The sequence below is a fragment of the Phocoena sinus genome, chromosome 6 (genome assembly GCF_008692025.1).
Source record: "Phocoena sinus isolate mPhoSin1 chromosome 6, mPhoSin1.pri, whole genome shotgun sequence".
NCBI lineage: Eukaryota > Metazoa > Chordata > Mammalia > Artiodactyla > Phocoenidae > Phocoena > Phocoena sinus.
Window position 1 is genome coordinate 94,993,125 of NC_045768.1, and position 20,897 is coordinate 95,014,021.

At 41.9% G+C, this 20,897-nt stretch overlaps 1 protein-coding gene across 1 annotated transcript in view; it reads right to left on the reverse strand.

Moving 5' to 3' along the window:
* Positions 1-14,583, reverse strand: part of DIRAS2 (DIRAS family GTPase 2) — a 35,964-nt gene extending 21,381 nt beyond the window's left edge. Inside the window, exon 1 of the mRNA XM_032635474.1 lies at positions 14,437-14,583. The gene's annotated coding sequence lies outside the window, so the exon portion shown is untranslated. The remainder of the gene's footprint in view (positions 1-14,436) is intronic.
* Positions 14,584-20,897: the final 6,314 nt, after the last annotated feature.

Below are 20,897 nucleotides of genomic sequence, written 5' to 3' on the forward strand. Positions count from 1 at the left end.
ACCTGTGAACATCCAGTGTTCCAGCACTATTTGTTAAAGAGACAATTCTTTCTCCATTGAATGGTCTTGATCCCCTTATCAAAACTCAATTAACCGTAAATGTAAATTAGGCTTATTTCTGGACTCTTAAATTTATTCCATTGGTCTCTATGTCTATTCCTATGCCAGTACCACACAATTTTGTCTGCAGTATCTTTATAAGTTTTGAAATCTGTAAGTATGAAGCCTGAGCTTTGTTCTTTTTAAGATTGTTTTGGCTATTTGGCGGCCCTTGCGATTTGTTATGAATTGATAAATTGGACTTGATCAAAATTAGAAACTTTTGTGCAACAAAGGACAGTGTCAGGAAAGTTAAAAGAGAACCTGCATAATGGGAGAAAGTATATCATGTACCTGATAAGAATCTCATCCAGAATATATAGAGAACACTTACAACTGAATAGTAAAAAGAAAAACCAATTAAAAAATGGATAAAGAACTTGAATATTCTCCAAAGAAAATATACAAATGGCCAATAAGCACATGAAAATATGCTTAGCATCACTAGGTATCAGGGAAAAGCAGATCAAAACCACAATTAGATATCACCTCACACCCACCAGAATGGCTACTATCAAAAATCAAAACAAAACACAAACAGAAAATAACAATGTTAGGGAAGATGAGGAGAAATTAGAATCCTTGTGCAATTCGACTAGGAATCTAAACCAGTGCATCCACTGTGGGAAAACTTCAACAAAGAATTACCATATGATCCAGCAATCCCCTTGTGGGTATATACTCAAAATAGTTAAAACAGATATATAATTGCTATATAGATATACAACTGAAACAAGTGAAGAGATATTTACATACCCATGCTCCTGGCAGCATTATTCACAACAGCCAAAGCAACCTAAACGTCCATCAACAGATGAATAAACAAAATATAGTATATACACACAAATGAATATTATTCAGCCTAAAAGGGAAGAAAATTCTGGCACATGCTACGACATGGATGAACCATGAGAACATTATGCTAAGTGAAATAAGCCAGTCACAGAAGAACAAATAACATATGATTCCACTTACATGAAATACCCCTAGAATAGTCAAGGTCATAGAGACTGAAAGTAGAATGGTGGTTTACCAGGGGCTGGGGGGAGGGGAGAATGGGGATTAATTGTTTAATGGGTGCAGAGTTTCAGTTTTGCAAGATGAAAAGTTCTGGAGATGGATGGTGGTACGACAATGTGAATGCACTCAATGCCCATGAATCGTACAATTGAAATGGTAAACTTTATGTATGTATATTTTACTACGATAAAAATACATGGCCGTAAATGAAATATTTTTAGCAAAAACAAAACTATGAATTAAAAACCACGCTCATAACGTGAGCACAATGAGCAGCACTGGCAGAGCAGACAGTCCTTCTCCTGTGTCATCCACATTACACATAATAGCAATAAGGATCTAATCCAATCCGACCAGGCTAAAAAAGTCTAATTTCTTGAGAAGACCAATTAAATTTTGCACCTACTTCCAGGCCCTAATTTTATACTGATCAATGGTACTGTGACACATCACTCTTAGCCACTGTGTTTAAAACTAAGCCCACAGGACTGCATTGTCCAGTACTGTAGCCACCTGAAACTCAGCTAGACTGAATTTAGATGTCCCGCACTGGATTTTGAACACTTAGTATAAAAAAGAATGTTAAATATTTCATTCATAAGTTTGATATGGATTACAGGTTGAAATGATATTTCATATATATTGGGTAAAATAAAACATATGATTTAAATTAACTTCAGTTGTGTATTTTTTTAGATGTGATTACTAGAAAATACACAATTACATATGTGGCTCACATTGTTTATCTATTGGGTTGCACCACTGTAGAACAAATCTCTACACTTTTTTTAGCAAAGTTTAACACATTATACTTAATCCGGTATGTTACAAAATTTAACTAAACTTGATTTTTTTTTTTTTTTTTGCGGTACGTGGGCCTCTCCCTGCTGTGGCCTCTCCCGTTGCGGAGCACAGGCTCCGGATGCGCAGGCCCAGCGGCCATGGCTCACGGGCCCAGCCGCTCCACAGCATGTGGGATCTTCCCCGACCGGGGCACGAACCCGTGTCCCCTGCATTGGCAGGCGGACTCTCACCCACTGCGCCACCAGGGAAGCCCTAAACTTGATTTTTTTAAATGCTTAGAATCTTCTTCTTATTAATATTGAAAGGCAAAATGCCACAAGTCAATGGAAAAAGTTATTTTTCTGCCATAATAAAATATATAAAATAATACACCGAAATGCATGATGACAAACTAAAATGCATGCCTTTCTCAGAGTCCTGTATGAAAATAATTAGAAAACAATGCTGAAGGTGTAAAGAACCAATATTAGAAGTTTCACAGGGGAGATATTTACTAAACAGAGCAAAGCAGAAATATTTCAAACACACTTTAGCACATCTATTATTTGTTGGAATGATTCTCTTTCAATAATAAGATACTTATTCTTCTCTCGGTATCTATTTATTTGATTTTTCTCTCTTGGTATTTATTTATTTGTGTTTTCTCTCTCCCTCTCCCTCCAATATCAGTGCCATTAAGGCAGGGACCCCATGGAATTCACCCACCAGCACATTATTTTATCCAATCCAAGCCGGACACATCAGAAACACTTTAGCGCATGTTGATTATCTGCTGTTGAAATACATTTTTGTGAGCTGACCAAGGAAAATTGTACCAGAAAAGAACTCTTTAAAGTAACAAAATCAAGTTTTGAAAAATCTACGTAAGAGTAACCGCTCATAGGTTGGCAATGTCAAGTGAAATAAAAAATTACACGAGGATCTGTGGTGACATTATATAGACAGAACCAGAGGTAAATGAATTTATTGCATTGTTCATCAGTCAGTTCTTGCAGCAAAGAAGCTGAAGCCAAAAGTAGGCAGGAGCTTCTGGATATCATGCATTTGGATATTTTATTTTTTAATATATAGAAATAAGACCTTTACGATGTAGTAGATTCCTTACAATACTTTATAAGAAGATGAGGAACCACCATGAAAATATTTTCTACTACATGATGGTTCACTAGTCATCTTGCCGCAAAGAAAATATAAGTGTTGCAGAACTAAAAGGCAGGTCGTGTTTTTCTATTACACAAAAAGCAATTGTTCTACATCCATAACCATTTTCTGGGTGGCAGGTGGCTGTTAGTAGTATGCCACACAGCAGGTATTTTCCAAAAATAAGCACCCTTCTCCATCCCTGTAATAGAAAGATGACATTTCAAAACATAAGGGAGGGATCAGTACCTGCTTTGGAAAAACAACTGTCCTATGGAGAGAGCATTTTGAAAAGAGATGTAATGGTGGAGGCATTTTTATACATGATTTTGCCGAAAGCAATGCAAATGTTTCCCTTAAAAGCTCTCTTATCTGCACAATTAAAAACTTGAAAATCATTATTTTATCATCTTAAAAGTCTTTCGAATGAAGGGTTTCCATGGGTGTGAGTGCATTTGATCAAAATACATCAACGCAGTATCTTTCAGTTACATTTTGAGGAGGTACAGTGGCCATCAGAGGTGGCCAGAAGCCAGAGAAGGGCTACCTGGCAAGCTGCTATTAGAGCAAAGATTTGAGATCAGTGATGGTATGAATTCTGAATACCTGGGAGGGGAAAGAACAGCAGGTGTAAACACAGATGCTAGCGTGACATGTTCTAGGAACAGGGAGGATTCTAGTATGGAGGGAGGGAGGAAGGTAGATGAGACCAGCAAGGTAATGGGCAGGGGATGGGGGGTGGCGTAGAGGCAGCTTTTACTGTGAGAAGGACAGGAGGCCATGGAGGGTTTTGAGCAGAGAAGTGATAGGTCTGACTCACGCTGTGCCAAGACTTCCTTGAGGACTCTGAGGGGCAGGAGACAGTCAGGAGGTCCAGCCGGGGCAAGGGTGGTGGCAGGGGAGGTGGGTCAGTGTCATCACTCCTATTTAACAAGCCAGTAAGACTACCTCACACCTCCATCCTTGCTACCTCCCCCCACTCCCCACCATGATCACCCTCTCATAGGTGTCATCGGGTTTCACGTCTTTAGCTGTCATCCACATGCCAACAATGTCCAACTGCATACCCATGGGCAGGCTTCTCTCTTAAACTGCAGAGTCATATGTCTCTCTCCCTCCCAAACATCTCTACTTTGTTGCCTTGGGGACATCCCAAATATAATATGTGCAGAACTGAAACCCCTATATCACCCTAAACTGCTTACAATTTTCTTCATCTCAATCAGTACCCACATTCTCTCTCCAGCTGTCCAGGCCAAAACCCTTGGAGCCCTCCTGAACCCCTCTTGTTCTCTTGTACGTCATGTCCATCCCATCAGCAAAGTGTGTCAGCAGTATCTTCAAAACATGCCCAGACTTAGCCACAAATCATCTTCCCCACTGCCCTCACACTCTCGAAGCAACCGTCACCTCTTACTTGGATCACTGCCGCAGCCTCCTAAGTGGTCATTGCTTCAGGCCTTGAGCCACTTCAATCAGCTCCCCACCCAGACACCAGATTACATCGTTCCTGTGATTAAAACCCACTGGCTGCCCTGTCTCCCTGAGAGTAACAGGTGAAGGGCTCTGCCCCCACCCGTATTCTCACTTCCTACTATTTTGCCTCCCCAGCTCACTTCATTCCAGCCACATTTGTCTCCTCATTGCTACTTGGACATGCCTGCCATGCTCCTGCCTCAGGGCCTTTGCACTTGTTCTCTCTACCTGGAGCACTCTTCCCCCATTACCTCCCACACACCTATGTTCACATGTCGCTTTCTCAGTGAGAACTTCCCTGACCACCTCATCTGAATTTACAGTTCTAGCCTCAACCCTGGCAGTCTTTAGCCTCTTCCTGCTTTATTTTTTTTCCATAGCACATATCCCTTTCTGACACGCTTTGCAATTTGCCTTTTTAAAACTGTGTTTATTTCCACTACATTATACGCTCCATGAGGGGTTTTATCTGTTTCATTCACTGCTGTCTCCCCAGTGCTTGAACACTGCCTGGCCCATAAAAAGTGCACAATAAGAATACGTTCAGTGTGTGAATGAATCTGCACTTTACTTCTAGTGAACAAACTGGGAAGGCCAGGCAACGCGCCTCAGGCGAGAGCAACGTGAGAAGAGACCTTGGGCTTCATCTCTACCTGGCATGCACCTGCGGTAGTTACCCCTGCTTTGGTGGCAGGCTGGACGGGATCTCAGACGTGGCTTCCAGGCTACAATGACAGAGGACTAGTGTGGACCCTACCACTATATCAATGGCAGGGCAGTTCTGCCACTGGAGAGGTCTCGTCCACGGCCCTCTGCTACAGGAGTGTATTAACAAAGCTGGACAAAGACCATGTGAGGGCCCTGTGGGGACAGAGCCCTCCAACATTCTAAGGAGGGTGGCATGAACATCACTGTCAGCAAGAGGAAAGTGATATGAGGTGAAGCTAGTAGAGGGAGGCATGGCCAAGATCATATGGGCTTTCAGGGGGCAACCCACAGCCATTGAAGGGGTCTGGCTTTACCATATAAAGAGGACAAGAAGTCTATTATAATAAATTGGGCCCATTGGGATTGACATACACACACTACTATACATTAAATAGATAATTAATAAGAACCTGCTGTATAGCACAGGGAACTCTACTCAGTACTCTGTAATGGCCTATATGGGAAAAGAATCTAAAAAAAAAAAGAGTGGATATATGTATCCGTATAACTGATTCACTTTGCTGTACACCTGAAACTAACACAACATTGTAAATCAACTATACTCCAATAAATTTTTTTAAAGTGGATGAATAAAATAAAATAAAATAAAAAGGGCCCAAAACAGACAGTTTAAACTAGCAGGAAAGACAGAAAACAGTTAAAGTGACATCAACAGCAATGAGTGATGGCTGGTGGGGGAAAGAGTTAAGACGTGGAGTAAGAGAGAATGAAGTGTCAAGGAAAACTCCTAAGGATTCCAACTGGTGGAACTGGAGAGCTGGGATAAGATCAAAGGCCAGGTTTTAGGGGAAAATCATGAGCTTGGTTTTCAGCAGACAGAGCACCAAGTGTCTTTGGGACAGTCAAGGGCTCACATCAAGTGGGCAAGTGGAAATGCATTCAGGGCAACTCTAGCATCGGGGGTTGGAATACACAGGTGGGAGTCATCTGTGCTGAGGTAGGGATTGATGCCAAGTCTATGGATCACATGGCTTGTAGGAACAGAGAAAAAAACAACAGGACTTAGAGACAGCCTCAGGAGACTCCAAACTGTACTGTTTGAAAAGGCAGTGGATCTGCAAAGAATTAAGAGAAGGAGTGAACAAATAGTAGAAACAAAAGCAACTGCACTGAAGGGCATTTTGTGGAAGCCAATGAAAGGGAGGACTTCAAAAAAGAAGAGGGCTTGACCATGTAAACTGGTAGGAAGACGTAAAGTACAGTGAGAACACAAAAGCACCTGCTGGTTGAGAATCAATGAAGGTCACTGGTGACACTAGCAAGAGATGCTCCGAAAGCACCCTGGGCGGAAGCTAGATTGCCATAGGTTGAGGAGTGATCATGAGATGCAGACATTGATACAGGCAGCTTGGAAATATTTCCTGAGACTGGTTGTGAATTGGTGGCTGAGTGGTACCCAGTTTTGATTAAATATAGAGACATGAACATGTTTAAATGTTAATGGGAAGGTAACAATATATTAGCAAGATAAAGTGTAAGTTCTGGGAGAGGCTCAAGGAGAAGTTGAGCAAGGATGCTGCAGAATCAGATTGCTGTGGTCAGAGAGAAGATTCTCTCTGGAAGTGGGAGAGCCTCCAGCACTGATGAGATCCCCTGTGACTGTGGGTGTGGAGCTTAAGAGGGGTGGAGGGAAAATACTGAAGTCACTTGGATGACATTTGAACATAAGGTGAGTGAGAAGACTAAACCAGAGGGCAATGCCCTTGGTGAGTGTAGAATATCCAGGAGTTCCAAAGCTGATGGAATGAGAAAAGGCAAGGGCATACAGTCGGGAATTGGGAACCATTAATCAGTGAATACATACTTGTGTCTGTTCTCTGGTTACTAGGCAGGTCAGCAAAATTCGTTGTAAAAGGCTATAGCTCCTGATGTGTCTAGAATCCAATGACAGACAGCATAACACAGGCCGTAGAACCACCAGCCCTTAGCACCACCAGTCCTTAGCAGGCTTCAAGGCCAGGACCCCTGAAGTCATTACATAGATAAATAGCTCAAGACCAGAATGACAAAACTATCAAGCAGGGATATTCTTGCATACTCAGAACTGTGAGTTCAGTTACAGAGTCAGGACTGCCTGAGGGGAGATGAGCTCAGTCAAAGACCAGAGGAAAAGAGTGCTCCTGAAGGAGGGAACATGGATTTAACCAGATACAAAATAGGGAGTCCTGTAAGTCTGGCTTAAAGACAAAGATGTAAAGAAAAAAGTCAATATTTTTAGATGAATTGCAGAGTGTACATACTAGGTAAATTAGGAAAAGCTAAAACTAAAGGCCAGAATTCCATCCAGAAGTAAAGTGCAACTATGAGACAATGGGCTTCATGCCAGGTTGTAATAGCAACCACCAACACAGCCCAGGAGTCCTGACCATCTAGCCAGTGTTGAGAGGTCCCAGACAAGCTTGATCTTTAAAATGTCTCTGATTTGGGTATCAGCAGCCCCATTTCACAGGTAAGGGAAGTGAGAACCTAGGTGGTTAAAGTAACAGTGCACTGATGCACAGCTAGTAAGTGGCAGAACCTGCATTCAACTCAGGTTTAGCAAACCCAATAAGACATTCAGGCCAATCCAAATTAGAAAACAACTGAACAAGGAGCTCTGGATTATGAAATGTTGGAGGAAGATTTTTTACACTAACATGGAATATTGCCAAGCCATTTTCAGAACATCTCGTATTTATTTTTAAAAATGTAACAATGATGTTAGGCAGGGAATAATGGATGACTGTGATGTTTCCTGATTCATCAAAAAGGTTAGAGATGCCTTATAAAAGGTCCACATCAAAAGCTGAACTCTGAGCAATGATACCAGGTGGCTAATATAACACCCGCTTGTAGGAAAACATGGGTTATACTTACGTCATGGATATTTGAATCAGTATTTTAGCATAGTCCCAATGCCAGGAGCAAAAGTGTCCTGATAAGGCTGACCAGTGAAGGGCCAGGCCACATGAGACTGTAGTCAGAGTAGGAATTCCGATTTTGCTGGTCTTCACAGGCCTTAGGAAAAGGCAATGAGATGATACAAAAATGTTTATGACTCACATGCCTTTCAATGCTGAGTTAAAGACTCACAGTTCCTAATTAGTACAAGCCCTGCAATTAAGGTTTGGGTCACACTGGTCATCTCAGGGTTGTAGACCAAGATCCCTGGGCCCCAAACCTGGCTTGTGTTTCCATGATGGAAACAGAACAGCTTCAATGGAACCTGGAATTGTCCTAAAGGACAGAGAGAAAATTCTCAGAATGTCCATGTAAGAATGAAAATGGTATAAAATAATAATCAGTGTAAAAAAAAACCCAATATGTCATGTTTGGAAATGAGATTATATATATATGTGTGTGTGTGTGTGTGTGTGTGTGTGTGTGTGTCATATCCATTTCCAATGCATTAACTTGATCAGGCTCGTTTTTTCACATTAACTCACAGAGGCATCTTATACAACATGATCTCTGTTTCAATCACCAGAAATAGTCAAGAGCACAAATCAAATGGGAAAGGAGGGTTTGTACTGAAACATTTAGTATGTGTTACGAGTTTAGTGGTATCAGGTGTTAACAAAATGGTATCTAGGCAAAGAGGGATAGATATCAACTGACAGCTCATTAGTGACAGAAGCACGCACACACAAATGCAAGTGTGGTACCCAGTGTTCATGCAGATCCATATTAGTACATACGGAGCCATATTGTGCTTTTTACCAGCTGCATAGAACTCCTGAGATGGTCCATCATTTATCAACCAGTTTCTCACTGACTACTTTCTTTGCTCAACAAACATATAATTATCTCATCACGTTTTTGAGTCTACATGTAGACTAACCTCCTATAAATGGAACTACTGGATCAAAGTGTATGTGCATTTTAAATGTGGTAGAGATTGCCAGTTGCTCTCCAAAATTACCACCAATTTGCCCCTAATGGTGTGTGACAGTGCTAGTTCCTCACACCTGGCATAGCCCCGTGGGCCTGGATCCTCCCCAATGTAACAAGAAGGCTGTTTCTCATGACTGTTTAAATTGCATTTATTTAATTTGTGTGAGACTGAGTATTTCTTCATATGTTAAAAGTAATTTGTATCTTTGAGACCTGCATGATCCTGTGCTCTGCTCAGTTTCCTATTAGTTTGCAATGATCGTATCTGTCCTATTTCAAGGCGGTCATTCTCAAGCTGTGTTCAGCAGACCAGCATTGTCCCCCTCACCTGGGACCACGCTCCAACTGCCATTGCCCCACTGAATCAGAGTCTCTTGGGTTGAACCCAGCAATCTCAGGTTTAACCACCCCATCAGGTGATTTGAATGCTCAAAATCTGAGACCTACTGTCTTAAGGAAATTAGACCTCATCTTAAATAAGTTGAAAATGTTTATTCCCAGCTGCCATTTGTCCTTCGATATTGTTTCTTTTTCCTGGACAGAAATTTTAAATTTCTGAGAAGCCAAATTTAACAAGCTTTTCCTCTTTAGAATCCCAGTTTGGTATCATCCTTAGAAAATTCTTCCCTACTCTGAGATCATTAAACATTCTCTATATCTACATTTTCATTCTTTATGTTTAAATAGTTGCTCCAACAATCTGATTTATTTCTGCATCTTGAAATTGATGGTATATTTAGAGGAATTTAAATTAACCTTTAAAAGAAGGGCAGAACAAAGAAGAGGTGCCCAGAGTGCCATCTGTAAATCTACTTGGAATAATCAAAAATATATAAACATGTGGTTGTCATGATATCCTGGAAAATTTAGATTCTTTTCAAAATCTAGGTCACCCAGTCATTTCTATCATTCAACATTTCCAGGCTCTTTTTTCCTTGCGTAGAACTTACACAGACCTTACATAGATGTACACTTACATACACCTCACAAAAACAGTAAGGTCAGTTTTACATTTTGCGATGCCCTCCCACTACTCTGTGGTCAAGAACACAATGTAGACCAAAGGGGCCTCAAAAGAGAAGCACAATTCTTCTTTAAGTGTAGGGGACTATTCCACAAACACGTTTCTTTAAATCTCAGGGGACTATTTCAAGAAGGCATTGATATAATCCGTTGCTCTTATGGGTGTATATGTAAGTGGAGGGGGGAGAGGGTGGCAGCTGGGTGGTGGTGTTGGGGAGATAAGTTCAAGTTTATACCAAAAGAAAAATGCCTTTGAGCTGGATTTTTAATGTAACAGAGACCTGAGAGAACTCCTGACTTTGCTCTGGATGCAGAGTCCTGGATACTGATCATTTTTCCTCTTTGCTCAGCATCATCTGAAGATAAACTCCAAAGTCAGAAGTCACAGAGGTGCTCCAATAAAACACCTCTGAATGTAAAGAGGACATAAGTTACCCCTGCAAAGCCTTCTCTGTCTAAATGCTGATGAATATCTGTACTCTTCTGGAGCCCAGCTTCAGAAGTTAAGGGGTGTGGGGGGAAGAGGGATGAGGGAGAGAGAAAGACACACAGAGAGACAGACAGAGACACACAGAGAAAGACACAAATTACTACAGGGAGGCCTAATGGAGTGTTCCTCTGTTCTCTTATTTCCTCATCTGTTCTCTTATTTCCTCAGAAAAACGTCACTTTCCAGACATTAATTAGTTTTAGAAAAACAGTGCATAAACTCCTTTCATACAGAAAAAAAAGCTCTCTTTAAAGGTCCTGTTATGATTTCCAGGGCAGAAAGCCATGCAATGGAAATGGTACCCAGCACTCATTGATCACACAAGCTATCCAGAGACTGGGTGAAGAAACTGACATCTTTTCATTAAGGTATTGATTTCTGTGTTTCAGGAAGTCAGTACTCATGGATCAGTCAATTATAAAGCATTACCTTTCACCAAACTTTGTTTAATGGTGTTGAAATAGATAGATACGAACAAAGATATGCATGCTAGTGAAGGATAATATTAAAAGATCTAAATACTAGCTCACTAGTTATCTATTGATTTTACAGTAGGTTTGCTGCCACTTGCCCAGTAAAGTAATTTAAATATGAAAATTGAATGATCTCCAATGAGGCATGGGACCTCAGGGACTGGATCAAAGCAAACTTGGTGCAAAATGGAAATGCCCACCACTAAGTCCGCTCCCTTTTTTTCTGCTACAGTAGATCTCTAGGCTGCCTGCAGGTTGAATTCACATCTACTGGTTATTTTTTATAAAACCAGGGGGAGTATTTGACCCAATCCTCTTGTTTTACTGATAAAGTAGTAAAAATAGGTTCAAGACTGCACAACTACTTAATCGCAGGGCAGGGTAGGACACAGGTCTTATAGCAATTTGAGATCATTTATATATTTATTTTTGATAGTGTGTAACCAGTTTAATTTAATATTTCAGCTTTTAAATTGTTTTGTCAAAAGGTTAACGTTCTATAGTTGTGCTGGCCAATAAAACAGCCTCTAGCAACATGGGCTATTGACCTCTGGAAACATGGCTAATCGGAATTGAGATGCTCTGTAAGTGTAACACTTAACATAAAAAATGTAAAATATTAGTATTTTGTATTGACTACAACTTTAAATGGTCATTCTTTTATATACTGGGTTAAAGAAAGTATATTATTAAAATTAATTTCACCTGTTTATATTTACTTTTCTATTGTGACTACTAAGACACGTTAAATTATGCATGTGGCTCAAACACTTTATTTCTATTGGACGGTACTGATTTATGGGAAAAAACTGCACTAAGGAGAGAGCTACAGCAATCTTCCTTTCCTGAATTTGCTAGTGACAAGAGCAAAGGAGGAGAGGATGAGACGGCATTTGTTCCGAGTACTTTAAAAAGTACTTACCTGGTCAAGGAAGACAGACTTGCAAGCCACATAATAAAAATAAAAACTAAAACATAATTTGAAATCAAATAATTTTTACACTAATCCTTAAATGTGCATGCATGTGTCAATTTTACTTGTAAAAGAATGTTAGCAATTGTGACAACATGACAATCACCACCTCCCCTTTTAAGAGCAGATATTTTCCTAGAAAAATCAGAACCAAAACCAGTGTCCTAGAAATCAGCTCTGACTTTAAAAAGACAGCTGTCCATTATAAACATCCATACCAAGTACAAAAATAAATGATTAATATCTGGATGATAAACAGATGATAGACAGACAAGACAGACAGATAGACTCAATTCACCATATAAGCGGGAATGGGGCACCATGGTCATCTGAACTGAATGTTACAGGTCAGCACTGAGCCCATTTTAACTTAAAACAGCTGGCAGGCAACCTCCTCACCCAGACAGGCAAATGTTCCTCTTTGTAACAAAGAAATTCTCTACTGCAAAAATTGACTCCCTTTATCTTGGGGGAAAATAATGATTTTGTCTAAATTAATGTTATTTTCCAATATACTAATATATATCAACTATGGCCACAAAATTAGAAAAATGAACATATGTTTAATATCACAGCTACACTCTTTTGAAAAAAAGAACCCTGTTATTTTTCAAAGGTTTTAGTTTTTCAATAAGATATGCAGGTATTAGATTCGAGACAGTATTTACTCCTGAAATAATACATTTCTAATAAAGTCTGGTGTGGTTTCTAGGAGATGCACAGCATAAAATGAATAAAGCCTTCTCTGTTCTCATGGTGAGATGGAACTGCTGATTGCTGAGAATGCTAGCTTGCTAGACACAAGCTGAAAAGGGACTTCCACAACTTGGAATTCAATTCAGGTGTTTTCTGAGTCTTCTTTGGAACAACTCTATTAAAGATGTAACAAGAAAAGATTCTGGAGGTTTCTGCAATAACCGTGCACATATATTTGCCATCTTGCAGAGAATACTGTGCGATGGTGGAGACAATCACCTCTCTCTCCCCTTCCTTCCTGTGTTCACCAGGCACCATGGTCCCTATTACCAAATTAAATGCCATGTGTTAAATGGGATGAAAATGCTTCCCTGCTTTGTGTCTTCTGTTTCTATAAAATGAACTATGGATTTTCATTTACCTCAGCCCATAGGATCTCCTGCATTTCCAGAGATAGAATTCTTGACAATTTGCAATTTCAAGCAACAACTAAAAAAATAGTATTCCCCCACAAATTTGTTAAATTTATTCTAATTTTATCCTCCTCTTTTCTCTCCCTCCCACTCCACCTCTTCGAATCCAAATGCCACTGGAAAAGAAGTGCATTTGGACTGATTTGGAATGTAAAATTCTCCAGCCTTTTACTGTTACCTAGAAAATCTTCCTTAAAAACAATATATATATATATTTTAAGTTTTTAGTTCAAAGTAAAAAAGGTCCCCTATGCTAAGACTGGCTTCTCACATGTTAGGGGGTCATTCAAAAAACAACGTGGGCAAATATGTAGAATAAATTCCTAAGGAAGGCAAGCTGTGTCACTGCACAGTGGGAAGAAACAATTCCACCACAACGGTGTATTTCACCATTCAATGAATGTAACATGATTCACAGAGCTTCTAGTTTTAAAAGTCTCTCAAACCCTCATAGAACGTGAATACGAGTTTTAAAGGAGGAAAACAGCATTTTTCAGGACGGAAGACTGAGGCAGGTTCCCACATGGTGAGAAGCCAGCAATGCTTTGCAGGCGACCCCGGGAGCTGTCAGCAGTCATTGTCATCTTAATGGGAACCACAATCTTACAACTAAAGATGGGATGCGGCGCCTTTCCCATCTTCTGTTCTTACAACAACGAAACAGGAAAAAAACACTTGTAACGTCATGAAACACATTCTTTAAAAGGAGAATTAAAATATTTAGCCAAGTTTCAGCCAAGCCCGCGAAGGGCTCCGGTCTAGTAGGAAAACACGCTGAAACAAAACAGCAGCCCCTAACGTGCCTCGCATTTCACTCACTTTGGACCACATCTTTTCAGGACTTTCCTAAATCCATTAAATCAACTTCCACATTAATAGAAACACCTGCATTGTAGAATTTTCTAAAACACGAACTCCTGCTTTGGAAGGAGTCCCAAATAATGTGTAAGATGCAGATTTATTTTTAAGGACATGTTTTAGAAAAGTGTACCAACATGCTCACCCTCCCTGACAAGGATACAGAAATGCAGCTTTTTCCCCTTATATTGCTGACTCGCCCTCCCAGATAGCGTCCCTTCTCAGGGGCTGGCAAACAAGGATGCCAAAGCCGTCGGTGCCCCAGTGAAGAAGCAGCGAAGCCACAGCAAAGGAAGAGAAATCGGTTACCTGAGGATGAACACAACTCTGCTCAGGGATTCTTCCGAGCTCGCCTCGCATAGGACAGGGCAGCGCAAGCTGTGAGGATGAGGGCTCCTCCCGCAGGCAGGCGGGGCGCGCGCTCCCTCGCGCCGCCGTGACGATGCTGTCAGCTGCTCGCCCGCCCGTGCGCCCCGCGCCCCCGCGAACCTGCGCCGCCCAGCCCGGGCGGGCCCGGGGTGGTCACAGCCGCCCTACAGTCCTCCAGCTCCCCCTCCTTCTTCCCCCTTCAATCTCGGACTTCTCAGCTGTGCCAGCTGCTGCAGCGGCAGATGCTCCTGCTTAAATGGCGTCTGCTCGCCTCCAAAGAGCTTTTAGGTGCCACCTACTGCGTGCTCCTGGAATAGATGGTCAAGACTGGAATTCTCAGCGAATTCAATGAGTTAAAATAATTTCATTGAAAGTGCACCAGATTCTTTTGTTTTAGTTGTTCACATTACCAGCTATAATTACTACTAAACGCGTAAGGCTCTCTTTCAGTGTCCAGCTACTAAATTAAAAACCTCATTTATAAGGCAGATGAAATCGGGCCATGATGAACAGCCAACCACACATTGCAGATTAATACATTCTAATTTAATAGGCTCCTGTAACAATCTGGAACTAAAACTGCTTTTACACTGAGTAGTTTCACATCAGTATTTCAGGGAAATAACCAGGTATATTTTCTGACACTGATAAAACATGTTGTCAAAGAAGCATTGACCAAAAACAGGTAAATCAGCAAGAATTAGGTTCATGGCTAACAATTCTGTGCCGACACTTAAAGAAAATGCTTTCCTATAACACTGATCCATATTCAAACTACACTTGAGGAAGATTTCTTCTCCCTATTATAACTCATTCTTTTTTTAATACCAAATTTTCTAAAAGAATTGGGCAATTTTTTTTGTTCTTTAAATTTGATTTTGCTTAAAGAATTGCATTTGTCAGTTCTAAGACTGTTTCCAATTTACAATTTCAGTTAGCATTGTCCTTTGATGTTCATTTCCAAAGTAAATTTCTGCCCTGCTATTCACAGGAAATATGTGTTGTTGTTGTTTTTAATCTTACTTTAGTATGTATGTAATCAAGAAAATTTATTTTGCTCACTCATTCACCCTAATTCTGACCTTGGAGCTATGGCCATTGGAATATGAATAAAAAACCATTTTTGTCATTTAAGGCTACCATCAGCAAATCTACTATTTTAATGACGCCTGAAAACAGGGTATCACTCTCTTCCCAGTCTTCTCTTCATTACAAAGGAGTGGATGGCCATTAGGAAAGCTGTCCCAAAGGAGGTCTCAGAGACACAGACCCTCAGTGTCTGCCTCCGTTTCTTCAATCTGAAAGAACCATCAAATCGAGGTGTTTCCCATGACAATGCCAAAACGTATGTTATCAGGTTAAATGATAAAATGGAAGTTGAGGGCTGAATAGAGAAGGGTGAAAGATTTAAAGAGGTAAACATATTAAAGGTAAAAAGCAAATTCTGGCACCAAATTAGTAGGGAGCAAGAATATGGAGGTGGTGAAGGAAGCCAGTTTGATTCTGCAAACTCCACACTGCAGTGGAATTCTGCATTTTGCCACATATAATCATTTTTTGTTCTGAGAATATGAAGCAAGGGTCCCAGAGGGCACATTTAAACAAGGAACAAAATACTTCAAACGATGGCCCCGGTGTCTCTTGTCACTCTCCACAAGCCCTGACTTTTCATCAGCCAGAAGGAACAGATTGCTCCCAAGGCTACAGTCTCAGGATCTGATGTAATAAGATCCTCAGATTTCTAGGCTTGTTGGAGGTGGGATGCCAGTGTCTCTCAAACTCTAACTTGCATCAGAATCACCTGGGGGGGAGGGAGCTTGCTAAACAGCCAGCTGGGCCACATCCCAGGTTTTTTGATTCAGCACAGCTGGGGCGGGTCCCAAAATGTGTGATTGTAACAAGTTCCCTGGTCACGCTGAGGCTGCTTGCAGCTGGGACCCACTGAGCTCAGCCACCCAGGTAATGAAGACACTGATAACAAGTGGTAATGTGCTCAGGTACGAGAAGCATAACATTCCTCTATTTTCTAAAGCACATTGAAACTGGCTCAGTCAACCCAGTGTCCCCCGTTCGGAGCAAGCCCCGTGCTTCTCCAGACTCACACATGTGTCCCAGGACCTTTTGAGGGGTGTTTGTAAAAAAGAAGTTCCCCAGCTGCATTCTCACTTTGCCCTTCGACTTAAGACTCTACATGGGTACACAGCCTCTGTGCATGTTAGAAAAAGGACCCTGCTCTAGGTGCACACAATCTGTCCTCACCTCATCCCCAAGACAGCACATGGCTTAAGGGACAGAGGACCCTTTGTGCAGAGAACCTGCCTGGGGCAGGTGTAGCCCATGCCAGGTCCCCAGCTGGGTGAGTGGGGCACCTGCTGAACCCCAGCACCCCTCTCGCCCTCAGCTGGTCACCTTTGTACATCATGCAAACTGCACAACCAAACACATCAACTCTGCTCCTCCTCCGGGGCAGCATAGTCCAGGTGAGGGCTGGCAGTTCCATTGAGGACCTGGGTCTACAGATCCACAGAGTGCCAGGCACCATCCAGGGAGAGGTAGAGCCACATTCTAACAACGGGGTCACGAGCTGAGGGATAAGGCGCGACGTGCTCTAGTTTGCTGCTGAGCAAGCAAGCACATAGTGAAAAGATATACCTTTGGGCTGTGTTCTTTATGTGTCTCGTTGTCTCACTTTCATCCTGTTTTCTCTAGAACAGTGGTTCTGGGCACCAGCAGTATCAGCATCATCTGGGAAATTTTTAGAAATGGACATTTTAGCCCCACTCTGAAAGTGGTGCACAGCCATCTGCATTTTAGCAAACAATCCAGGTGATCAGGTAATTGCGATGATGCAGAGTAGAGTTTGAAACACATTGCACTAAAGTTTGTTTTTTAATTATATTTTTAACAAATGCTATGTCAACATATCTCCTTACAAATTGTTGAAAGGGTATCATCTGGATTGAATGTGCTCTGGAAAAATACACCCCCTTCCCAGATGTTTCTTGTCCTTCAGATTTCCCCAGCACCATAGTACCTGGCTGTGCAGCCATCCCTTCTAAGTTTCTACCACATAAGGGTGGGGTGCAGGACTCCACTGCCCAGAAGACCACCCCATTTCCCAGCAATCTTGTGAGCAGTCAGGATGTCCACCTCCGGGAGTGGCTCTCTTCTGCTCAAACTCCTACCTCTATCTCCGTCCCCATGGAGTCACTCCAGCCTAACCCCTGTATAGGCCAGATCCTCCAAAGTAAGATCTCAGCCCTGAAATGCAAAAAGGTTTTCACATCTATGTGGAGAAAAGAAACCCAGGCCCATGAACATAAGAGAAGAAGAAAATAAAATTTTCATTGATTTTTGTCCACAAGTTCCCTGGCCCCAAAACAAGACCTCTGAAGTTGGGTTGGCCCTTCAAAGATGTCCCACATTGAGAACCACCCCTGGATTAGTCATTGTATGTATGCTATTCTCCCTCTAGGCCCTTTTGAGGGCAAGTCCCAGGAAGGAAATCAGCTGACAGCCTTCAACAGCAACACTCCAGCTACTGGGGCAATGAGGCTTCAGTCCTGAGGGGTGATGGTGGTGGTGGGTGGCAGCACCCTCTTTAGAAGCCAAGGGTGACTTGTAGAAAATAACATCAATTTGTTATGAATAAAGAATTTCAGAGGCAGATCTTTTTACAGAGAATAAAAGTTCTATATTATTCCATTAGTTTTCATTCTGCTTCTGTATTTTTAATCATCCTTTTGGGCTCTGTACAAATGTACCAGATGCTTTTAAGTCTAAGGTGATTTTGTGTCTCTCCTTCCTTGCCTCCCTCCATACTATATTCAGCCCAAGAAGGACAAGGCACCATGCTTGCTATCTGTTATTAATCTTTTCAGCTTACCCGAGCTACACAGATACTAAAGCTGACATCTGTTTTCTGTAATCTCAGAGAGTTTCTCATCCCTGCCTTATCTAAGGTTGACCTAGTTCTCCTGGTCTACTAAAATATTTGTGAATACATACAGATGATTCTATCCATAAAATGCAACCCTGTGCACTGCTCTGCACATCCCCAGATCCAGCCCATCAAACCCCTTGCCTTCCCTTCTCCCCTAACCTTCCATTCTAGCCAATGGAACACTTGTGCCTTATTCATCAAGTTCCTCTAAATCCTACACTGCTTTGTGGGAGAGTCTGCCACCCCTTTGCCCTAATTAAAAGCTGATTGCCTGGAGGGGTGGGATAGGGAGAGTGGAAGGGAGGGAGACGCAAGAGGGAAGACATATGGGAACATATGTATATGTATAACTGATTCACTTTGTTATAAAGCAGAAACTAACACACCATTGTAAAGCAATTATACCCCAATAAAGATGTTTAAAAAAAAAAAAAAAGCTGATTGTTCTCCAGTCCCCACTTTTCCTGTAGCATCTCAAACAGAGATTGTATTTTCTCTCTGCTCCATTACCTCCTTGGTCTCAATTCATTGTATCTTCTGAGCCATATCTCCCTGTCTGGCTGCAAAATACTGCCTGCTTTTACACTGTGACAACTTCTTCCATTCATCTTGCCATGCTTTGGGTCTGGTGGTCTTTCTCTCTACCTGGATCCAGTACCACTTAACAGATTCATCCCACGCTCTGCTCTCTTCTTTCCATTATCTCCTTGTTTCCAGTGACTTTTTCCCCCACCATACCCCAGCCATCACCACTGATGGCCACATCCTGCTCCCTGGCGTCATTATGTAAACATTACAGGACAATGGAACATTGGTTTCAAGCATCCCCCTTTCTAGCCACTCACACAGCCACTCCTCCTCCTTAGCAGGACAGTTTCTCCACTGTGCTCAGGATTACCTTCATTCTAAGCATTTGTCTCTTCCACATCATCATTTCTCCCTTTTCTATCTGTAAAATATGTAGCAGAAACAAGTCTTCTGTCCCTCTCACTCTTGTCCCCTTTGAAGAATCAAAAAGACTGACGGTATCATCGGATGAGTCTGAGCTTCTAAGCTCTCTCCCCTCATCTATGCTTGGGATCTCCTGTCTGCTCCCCAAGCAGTGAGGAGGAGTGAAGCCTGGAGGAGAATCCCAGAGTTTTTAAAATCAAGCCCAACATTTATGTTGGCTCCCAAGGCTCTCATGATCCAGTGGCTTGCTGCTTCTCCAATTTCATTTCATGCCCTATGTCCTGCTGCTCTCAAGTGCCAGCCCAACTGGCCTTCTTTCAATTCCCCAAATGCACCAAGGCTTTCCTCCCATCAAGGCTGTTGCACATGCTCTGCATCTCAGCTCTGTGAGCATATTTTGCCATGGTCATTCCACTACATTCTTTGCCTCAAATCTATTCCTAAATGCATTGCCTGGAGAGAGACCTTCCTTGACTGCCCTGTTTAAACTTGCATCACCTCCTGCTGTGGGCTGAATTGTGCCACCCCCCAAAAAAAAAATATGTGAAGTTCTAATTACTAGTAACTCAATACGTGACTTTATTTGGAAATAGGTTTGTGGCCACAGTAACTGGTTAAGTTAAAATGAGGTCATGCTAGTGTACAGTGGCCCTTACTTTAATATGGTTGGCATCCTTCTAAGAAGAGGAGAAGAGATACACAGGGAGAAGGCAGCTATCTGATGATGGAGGCAGAGATTGGAGTGATGTATCTACAAGTCAAGGAAAGCCAAGGATTACCAGAAAACACCAGATGCTAGAAGAGGCAAGGAAAGATTCTCCCTGGGTTTCAGAGGGAATCTGGCCCTGAGAACAACTTGAAGCCTCTTGAACTGTAAACTGTAGCTTCCAGTCTTCCAGCCTCCAGAACTGTGAGACAACAAATTTCTGTTTCTTTAAGTCTCTCAGTATGTGGTACTTTGTTGCAGCAACCCCAGCAAACTAATATACCACCCATCACTCAGTCCCTAGATTCTGCTTCCTTTAGAGTCTAGATCGTGATTAATTTACATCTTCTATTTGTTTATTTATTAGCTGTTTATACTTATTTATTTTGTCTTCCCCTTTTGACTGTAAGCTAAATGAATGTGGACACCATGAATGCCTCATTCATCACTGTCTCAGTATGTTGGGTTGAAGAAATTTGAGGGTGAAGTACATAAACACCATGCACTCCCCACCCAAGATCTAAATCAATTAAGAATATACAGGGGTCAAAAAACTTGAGCAAGGGCTTCCCTGGTGGCGCAGTGGTTGAGAGTCTGCCTGCCGATGCAGGGGACGCGGGTTCGTGCCCCGGTCCGGGAGGATCCCACATGCCACGGAGCGGCTGGGCCCGTGAGCCATGGCCGCTGAGCTTGCACATCCGGAGCCTGTACTCCGCAACGGGAGAGGCCACAACAGTGAGAGGCCTGTGTACCGCAAAAAAAAAAAAAAAAACAAAAAACAAACTTGAGCAAGATGGCAAA